This window comes from Vitis vinifera, chromosome 12 (genome assembly GCF_030704535.1).
Source record: "Vitis vinifera cultivar Pinot Noir 40024 chromosome 12, ASM3070453v1".
Taxonomy (NCBI): Eukaryota; Viridiplantae; Streptophyta; class Magnoliopsida; order Vitales; family Vitaceae; genus Vitis; species Vitis vinifera.
Genome location: NC_081816.1, coordinates 19,932,046 through 19,940,625, shown reverse-complemented (window position 1 = coordinate 19,940,625; position 8,580 = coordinate 19,932,046).

Genomic DNA, 8,580 nt, shown 5'->3' with positions numbered 1-8,580 from the left:
CATGACTTTAATGGAATCAATTAATTATTAAATGCTAACTTCAACAACTAATTTTGTCAATTTTTAGAAAGAAAAAACACTTTTATTTTGAAAATGAAAATACTTTTATTGTCTTAGATAATTGAAAGGATTATAATAAAGGAGGAAGTATAAAATAAGATATGACATATGAGTCTCATTTTAATAAACAATAAAAATGTTAAAAAATAAATATTAGATGATGAATAATATAAACCAAACAAAGAGTGGCATAGCCATCACATTGGTCATATCTTTTTTCGTATTTAGATATAAAGTTTTTTCCCTTTTTTAACTAAGGTGATGCTTATTTTTTGGACCTGATTTTAAATATAACTTAATTTAATAGTGTTAAATATTAAATTGTTTGTTTTTGTTTTTAAGATTTTCTTTCTATTAAGTGTTAAGTTATTTGTTTTTATATTAAGAAAAATATTTTTTATATAATTTATTATAATAAATAAAATTAAAATAAAATTTTAAAATTAAATATGGTTAAGTCATTGTTGTGTGAATGAAAAGAAAGTGGTGATACGTTGGATGGTGATAGGTAGTAGTGGTGGTAATGACAATAGTGACATGGTTTTGAACGAGGTATGAAGTTGAGTGGTTGGGATGGAACGAGTATTGATAGTGTGTTTTCTTGGGTCGAGGATGAGAGATGAATAAGTTACTTTTTGTATTTGAAAAAAGTAAAATATTTTGACTAAATCACTTGAAATCTAAAAGCAAATTACTTTAAACAATAAGTTAAAAAATCAAACAACACAATAGTATTTCTTTATATATTTAATAAATAATTCAAATTTAGTTACATGATGTATATACTATGAAGATTCTACAAGGAACCAAAATCAAAATTGAAATTGAGATAAATGGGAACATAAATAAGGTACATAAGAAAAGCTTGTAGAATTTTCCCACCTTAAAATCCAAATACACAAAAGCAAATGCAACCTTCTGCCTATAACTATGGGAAAAGTGTATTTTCATGTGCTCATATAACAAAAACCATAAAATAGGAATCCAAGTTTATAAAATACAAATTCCAAATAATAATTTAAAAATAATTATCATTTTATTCATTATTTGATCAAAGGTACTACTTTTGACTATTCAGATACTACCTTTTAATGATTTAGGTTCTACTTTTGACCATCTTAGGTACTACTTTGATTAATGAGTGCATGAAATTTGAATAATTTTTAAAGGGTTCTTATTTTATAATCATTTTTACATGAGTGTGTAGAAACTTACTTTTTTTTTCCGTCTCCTTTCTTCTGCTATATATGTCACTGCAACTTCTCGTCCTCTATAAACTCCCACCAAAACCTTGGGCACAAACCCATCTTCTCTTTTAGAAAACGTCCACATAGCTAGCTTCAGAGGGGTGAGGCCTCATTTCACAACATAGATAACAACCAAGCAAAATTTTAGGTTTAACACTTATGATCTATTTTCTAATGGCTGACGTGAGCTCCTTCTGTACCAAAAATTCACTATACATATAACGAAAATCCACAAACACTAGTAATGCATGAATTTAATTACTTAAGTTCTTTCCAAAAGAACACGGATCAAGATAAAGATTCTGGTGAATTACTGTTTTCATTCAAGGAATATATCATTAAAAAATTGATTTATACATACAATGTTGGATATTTTGGTAATTATGGACCTATATATTAACACATTATACATTAAACTATCTTATTTTTGGGCTTAATTAAATGTGATCAATTAAGTTAATGATGACCCTTCAAAGTATCTCTCTATATATGGACTGTATGGGCTTTGCAATGTGTAGAGACCAATTTTATTTTATTTATTAATGATAGATCAATAAATAAAATAAAATAAAATAAAATAATAAGGGGTATAAATAGGGTGATGGTCCCTAGTCTAAACAAGAGGAGATAGAAAAATTGCTAATTATTCACATCCCATTAGTGAGTGATTTCAAGGTTGCAATACTCGTCTGAAAGGCTGCAATACTCGTTTCAGACGTAGAAGATAAAACCCAAATACATAATTTCAATAGATTCATGTATGTTTTCCGATATTATTATCCTATAGATTTAACATGAGATTCTGACATATATATTATTCAGTTGATTAGATTCTATAATCATTCTATATGATTTGTGATTTTCCAACAAGTGGTATCAGAATCTCTCTTGTTAAATCTATTAGGTTTTAATTAAAGTTGTTTCATAGTAGATGAAGGTTTTTTTTTTTAAATCCGATTTCCATTCATTCATTCACCATTTTTTTTGTGTGTTTGGTTGTAAGAAAAATTTTCTTTAATCCAGATTCCCCAGATTTTCTGTTGTAAATAATTTTTTTTAAACAAATTTTTCAATAAATATCATTTTTTTTATCAAAAGATATTTTCTCTCGAATTGTTTGTATATTTTTTTTTCGAGATAAAATATAAGTATTTTTTTTTGAAAATTTTGGGGATAAAGATGAAGTGGTTGGGTGATAATGATATATATTTTTTTCGTCATTATCTTGTTACATTTTGTTAAATCTTTTAATTAATAAGGTCATTTAGACATTGGGCTTAAGTCTTTTAATAAGGTCATTTGATCATTGGGCCTTAGTTTTTTAATAAGGTCATTTGGACACTAAGCCTAAGTCTTTTAATAAGGTCATTTGGGCATTGGGCCTGAGTCTTTTAATAAAGTCATTTGGACATTGGATCTAAGTCATTAAATTGGGTCATTTGGATTGTTGGACCCAAGTCCATTTTAGTTGGGTAAAGTGTTGGGTAGGGTCAGACCTTTGACTGACATGTTTGACTGACCTAGTTGAACCTTTGATTGACCCATTTGACCAATCTAGTGGACCTTTGACTGACCCATTTGATTACTGACTTTGATAGTTGACCCAAAAATAAAAAAACTTGGAATGTTCAAAATCTAGTATTTCAATATAAATTAAATTGAAATTATATGTCACCATAGTGACCTCTATTATGTAAATTTATTTATCTTGAAGTATGTAGATTTTATTATGGAATTCTATGAGTAGTATTTAAATCCATGCATAAAATAATCAACCCAAAGGAAGGTTATTTTTGGCCAGATTTTAGACACTTGTGGTAGTAAATATGTGATATTTTGGTGATGTCCATGCATGCAATAAGTTGATCCAAAGATAGACATATTGTTGGTAGAATTTGTTATCAATATTTATTGACTACTTTTTATAATAGTACCATTTACAAATTGTTATTTTTATCCAAAGACTAAATATCAAAGTTGTGTTAGGTATATTATAAGAGCCCGTCTTATTGCTTTTATGTCATATGTATACATGTAGTTAATTCTTACATGCTTAAAGTAAATGACATTGTTGTATATTGTGAGCTTATTATTTTATTTTAAATACAGTTAATGCTTCTCTTATATCTAATATCTGCCAACATAAACAACATTCCAGTGCTTAATGGCACTAACTTTGGAAAATGGAAAGAACATATTACTATTTTAATTAGGTGTACGGATCTAGACTATGCGATCCAGATTGAATGACCTCCTACCCTTACTAATGACAATGTTATGGAACAAAAGGCTAACTTTGAAAAGTGGGAGCGTTCCAACCGCATGAGTCTTATGATCATAAAGCCCTCTATTCCAAATACCATTAGGGGTGCAGTGCCTGAGGAGAAAAATGCTAAGAGCTTCCTAAGCCAAATAGCAGACAGATTTGTTGGATCTGAAAAGGTCGAAACAAGCACCATTTTGTCCAAGCTTGTTTCAATGCGGTACAAAGTAAAGGGAACATAAGAGAGTACATAATGGAAATGTCTAATCTTGTTCCTTGATCGAGGGCACTATTGTTGGAGTTGTCTGATAACATTCTTATGCACCTGGTCTTGATCTCCTTCCCTGCACAATTTAGTCCTTTTAAGATAAGTTATAATACTCAAAAGGAAAAATGGACTCTTAATGAGCTCATTGCTCAATGTGTGCCAGAGGAAGAGAGATTGAAACAAAAAAAGATAGAAAGTGCTTACTTAGTTGCTACCTCTCATTATAATGCTACCAACAAGAAAAAGAAAATGAGAAATAGCAATAAAGGAAAATGAGCTGCAAATAGTGAGACCTCACAACCTAAGGTGCAATAAAAACAAGATAAGGTCATCACTTGTTTCTTTTGTAAGAAATGTGGACATGTGAAGAAAGATTGTCTTAAGTAGGCAAAATGACGTGTCAAAAAGGGTAAACTTCTCGACTTTTTTTGTTCTGAAGTTAACTTGGCTTTAATACCAAATCACACTTAGTGGATAGATACAAGTGCAACTACTCACATAAGTGTGACAATGAAGGGTTGTCTAGGGAGTTGAGTGCCAATTGATGCTGAAAGATTCATTTATATGGGAAATGGCAACAAAGCTCTTGTTGAGGCAATTGCTTTATTTAGATTGCAATTAGAATCTAGTTGTTATTTGGATTTGGATGAGACTTTTTATGTATCAACATTTAGATGGAATTTGGTATCTGTTTCTTGTTTGGACAAATCTGACTACTCTTATTCATTTGGAAATGGAAAAATGACTCTTTTTCAATATTCAAATATGATTGATATAGGTTCTTTGGTTGATAATCTATATAAATTGAATATTAATGTCTCACATATTAATGAATCCTTGCATGCAAGTAATTATGGTACAAAACATAAATTAATTGATGAAAATTATTCCATGTTGTGGCATAAGCGTTTAGGACATATTTCTAAACAAAGGATTCAAAGACTTGTGTTAGAAGGAATTCTTGATTCCCTTAACTTTTCAAATTTGAAAATATGCATTGAATTCATTAGGCGAAAACAAACAAACGTCAGAAAAATTGGTGCCAATAGGAGTTCAGGTGTCTTGGAATTAGTTCATACTGATATTTGTGGTCCATTCCCTACGACTTCTTGGAATGGTCAACAATATTTTATTACTTTCATAGACGATTATTCTCATTATGGGTACCTATATTTGATTCATGAGAAGTCTTAATCGTTTGACATTTTCAAATCATATAAAGCTGAAGTTGAAAATCAACTTGGAAAGAAAATTAAAGCTTTAAATCTGACCGTGATGGTGAGTACTATGGTAGATATGATGGATCAGGTGAACAACATCCAGGACCTTTTGCGAGATACTTACAAGAATGTATCATTGTTCCTCAGTACACCATGCCAGGGACTCCAAGTCAAAATGGTGTAGCTAAGAGACGAAACCAGACCCTAAAGAATATGGTAAGAAGTATGATAAATCATTATTCATTGCCAGAATCACTTTGGGGAGAAGCTATAAAAACTGCAATTTATATCCTTAATCGAGTTCCAAGCAAAGCAATAGCTAAAACCTCATATGAGCTATGGACTGGAAAGAAGCCTAGTATTAGGCATCTTCATGTTTGAGGTTGTCCAACTGAGACAAGGTTATATAGGCTTTATGAAAGAAAACTAGACTCAAGAATAGTAAGTTGCTACTTTGTAGGGTACCTTGTAGCCTCAAGTAAATCCTTTTTTGAGACGGGCAATGCTAAATTCATTGAGGATGTTGAATTTGGTGGGAATATTGGACTCAAGAGATTTGTCTTTGAAGAGGAATATGTTATTATTCCTATAGTTGCAACTGAAAATGTTCAGGTAACTATGCTTAGCATTATTCAAGATGCAAATCCAGAAAATCTAGACACTCCTGAGTTACCTCCTATTCATAATGAATAACCCACTCCTGTTCATGAGAAGGAACAACAATAACCTCAATTGGAAGTACCATTATGGAGATCCACTAAGGAGAGGAGAACGATGATTCTAGATGATTATATCGTGTATCTCCAAGAACATGAGTTTGATATGGGACTACAAGATGATCCAATATCTTTCAGTCAAACTAAACAAAGTGTAAACTCCTAGAAATGGGTAGCAACCATGAAAGATAAGATGAAATCGATGAAATATAATGATGTTTGGGATCTTGTCAAATTGCCTGAAGGAGCAAAACCGATTGGTTGTAAATGGATTTATAGAACCAAGAAAGATTCAAAAAGCAATATCGAAAGATATAAAGCACGCCTAGTCGCCAAATGTTTCACTCAAAAGGAAGAGATTGATTATAAAGAGACTTTCTCTCTAGTTTCAATGAATGACTCTTTTAGAATCATTATGGAACTTGTAGCTCATTATGATTTGGAGTTACATTAGATGGATGTGAAGATTGCGTTTCTCAAAGGTGACATTGAAGAAACCATATACATGGTGCAACCAGAGAGTTTTGAATCCAAAGAGTCAAAACATTTGGTATGCAAACTTAAAAAATCCATCTATGGTTTAAAGCAAGCATCTCGTTAATGGTATTGAAAATTTGATCAAGTGATTACATTTTTTGGTTTTAAGAAAAACACTGTTGATCAATGTATTTACCAAAAAATCAGTGGGAGTAAATTTATTCTTCTGGTGTTATATGTGGACAATATTATGCTAGCAAGAAGTGGTATAGGCTTGTTGCATGAAACTAAGAGATTTCTTTCAAATATTTTTGAAATGAAAGATCTTGGTAATGCATCCCTTGTGTTAGGCATATAGATTTATCGAGATCATTCTCGTGGTATTCTTGGCTTATCACAAAAAATATATATATATATATTGATAAAGTGCTTAGTACATTTGGCATGAAGGATTGCACACTAGAAGATACCCCCATTGCTAAGGGTGATAAATTCAATTTGCTTCAATGCCCAAAGAATGAAATTGAGAAGAAAGAGATGGAAAACATCCCTTATGCATCAGCAGTAGGGAGTCTCATGTATGCTCAAGCTTGTACACATTTAGATATTGCGTACGTAGTTGGTATGCTTGGTAGATATTTAAGTAACCTAAGAATGATCCATTGGAAGGTAGCAAAACGGGTCATGCGGTATCTATAGAGAACAAAAGATTTCATGCTCACATATCAGAGATCTGATCATTTAGAAATCATAGGGTATTTTGATTCTGACTTTGTTGGCTGCATTGATAGCAGAAGATCCATTGTTAGTTATGTTTTTATGTTGGCTGAAGGAGCTGTCTCATGGAAGAGTGTTAAGCAATCACTCATAGCAACTTTCACCATAGAAGCAAAATTTATAGCTTGTTATGAGACATCGAATCAAGCAATATGGCTGCGAAATTTTATCACTATAATACGTATTGTTGATGGCATTGAGAGACCATTAAGGATAAAATGTGATAATAAAGCTGTAGAATTATATTCTAAGAACAACAAAAACTCATCAAAATCAAAGCATATTGACTTGAAGTTTCTGGTTGTTAAGGAGAGAGTTCAGAGTTTTTAGGTGTCTATTGAAGATTCTAGTACAAACTTCATGATTGTGGATTCGCTTAGGAAAGATGTACCACTTAAAGTGTTTCATGAGCATGTGGTTCGTATGGGTGTGGTTCATCTTGGTGATGTGCTTGTATAGTGGGAGTTTGTTGCTTGATGTTCATTAGTTAATGATATGTTTTTCTGATCAGACTTAAGTATTATTCTTGTTTTGCTTATTGAAAACTCTAAAATAAAGTTATATTATTTTAATTGCAGTTTTGCATAAAGTTTGAGAATGTGTTGAACTCTTTTGGGTTATAAAGTTGGCCCAGTTGAAAATAGGCATGATATGGGATCAAATTACATGAAATTTCCATGCTACACATCCATACTTGATCTATGTCGTTGATTGTATTAATGTGATGATCATTGATGGGTTTAGTTACGAAACATGTAACAAAGATCGCTTTGGTTCTATATTGGTATAATTGATGGACCAAATTGTTTTGAGATGCTTATAGTTAAGATAGCAAATACTGAGCTCATTTTTGTAATGTTCAATTATTTAATGACCTATGTGGCCCATGTGGAAGATTGTTGGATATTTTGGTAATTATGGGCCTACATATTAACACATTGTACATTAAGCTATCTTATTTTTGGGCTTAATTAAATGTGATCAATTAAGTTCATGATGGGCTTTCAAAGTATCTCTATATATATAGACTGTATGAGCTTTGCAATGTGTAGAGACCAATTTTGTTTTATTTATTAATGATAGGCCAATAAATAAAATAAAATAATAAGGGGTATAAATAGGGTTATGGTCCCTAGTCTAAATGAGAGGAGATAGAAAAATTACTAATTATTCACATCCCATCAGTGAATGATTTCAAAGCTGCAATACTTGTTTCAGACGTGGAAGATAAAATCCAACTACATAATTTTAATGAATTTAGGTATGTCTTTTGATATTATTATCCAATAGATTTAATATAAGATTCTGGCATATATATTATTTAGTTTATTAGATTCTATAGTTATTCTGTATGATTTGTGATTTTCCAACCTACAATATTGGACTAGATCCAAATAGTTTGAAACTATGTAGGCTGATTGGCTTTGGTAGAACTAAATATCAAGAACCTCATTAAAAGCATTGGCTGATAATAATAGACCATTGTTTGAACGTCAAGAAAACTTCACAAGAACTTTTCACCCACTAGAAAATGCCAAAATTCATAAAGAAA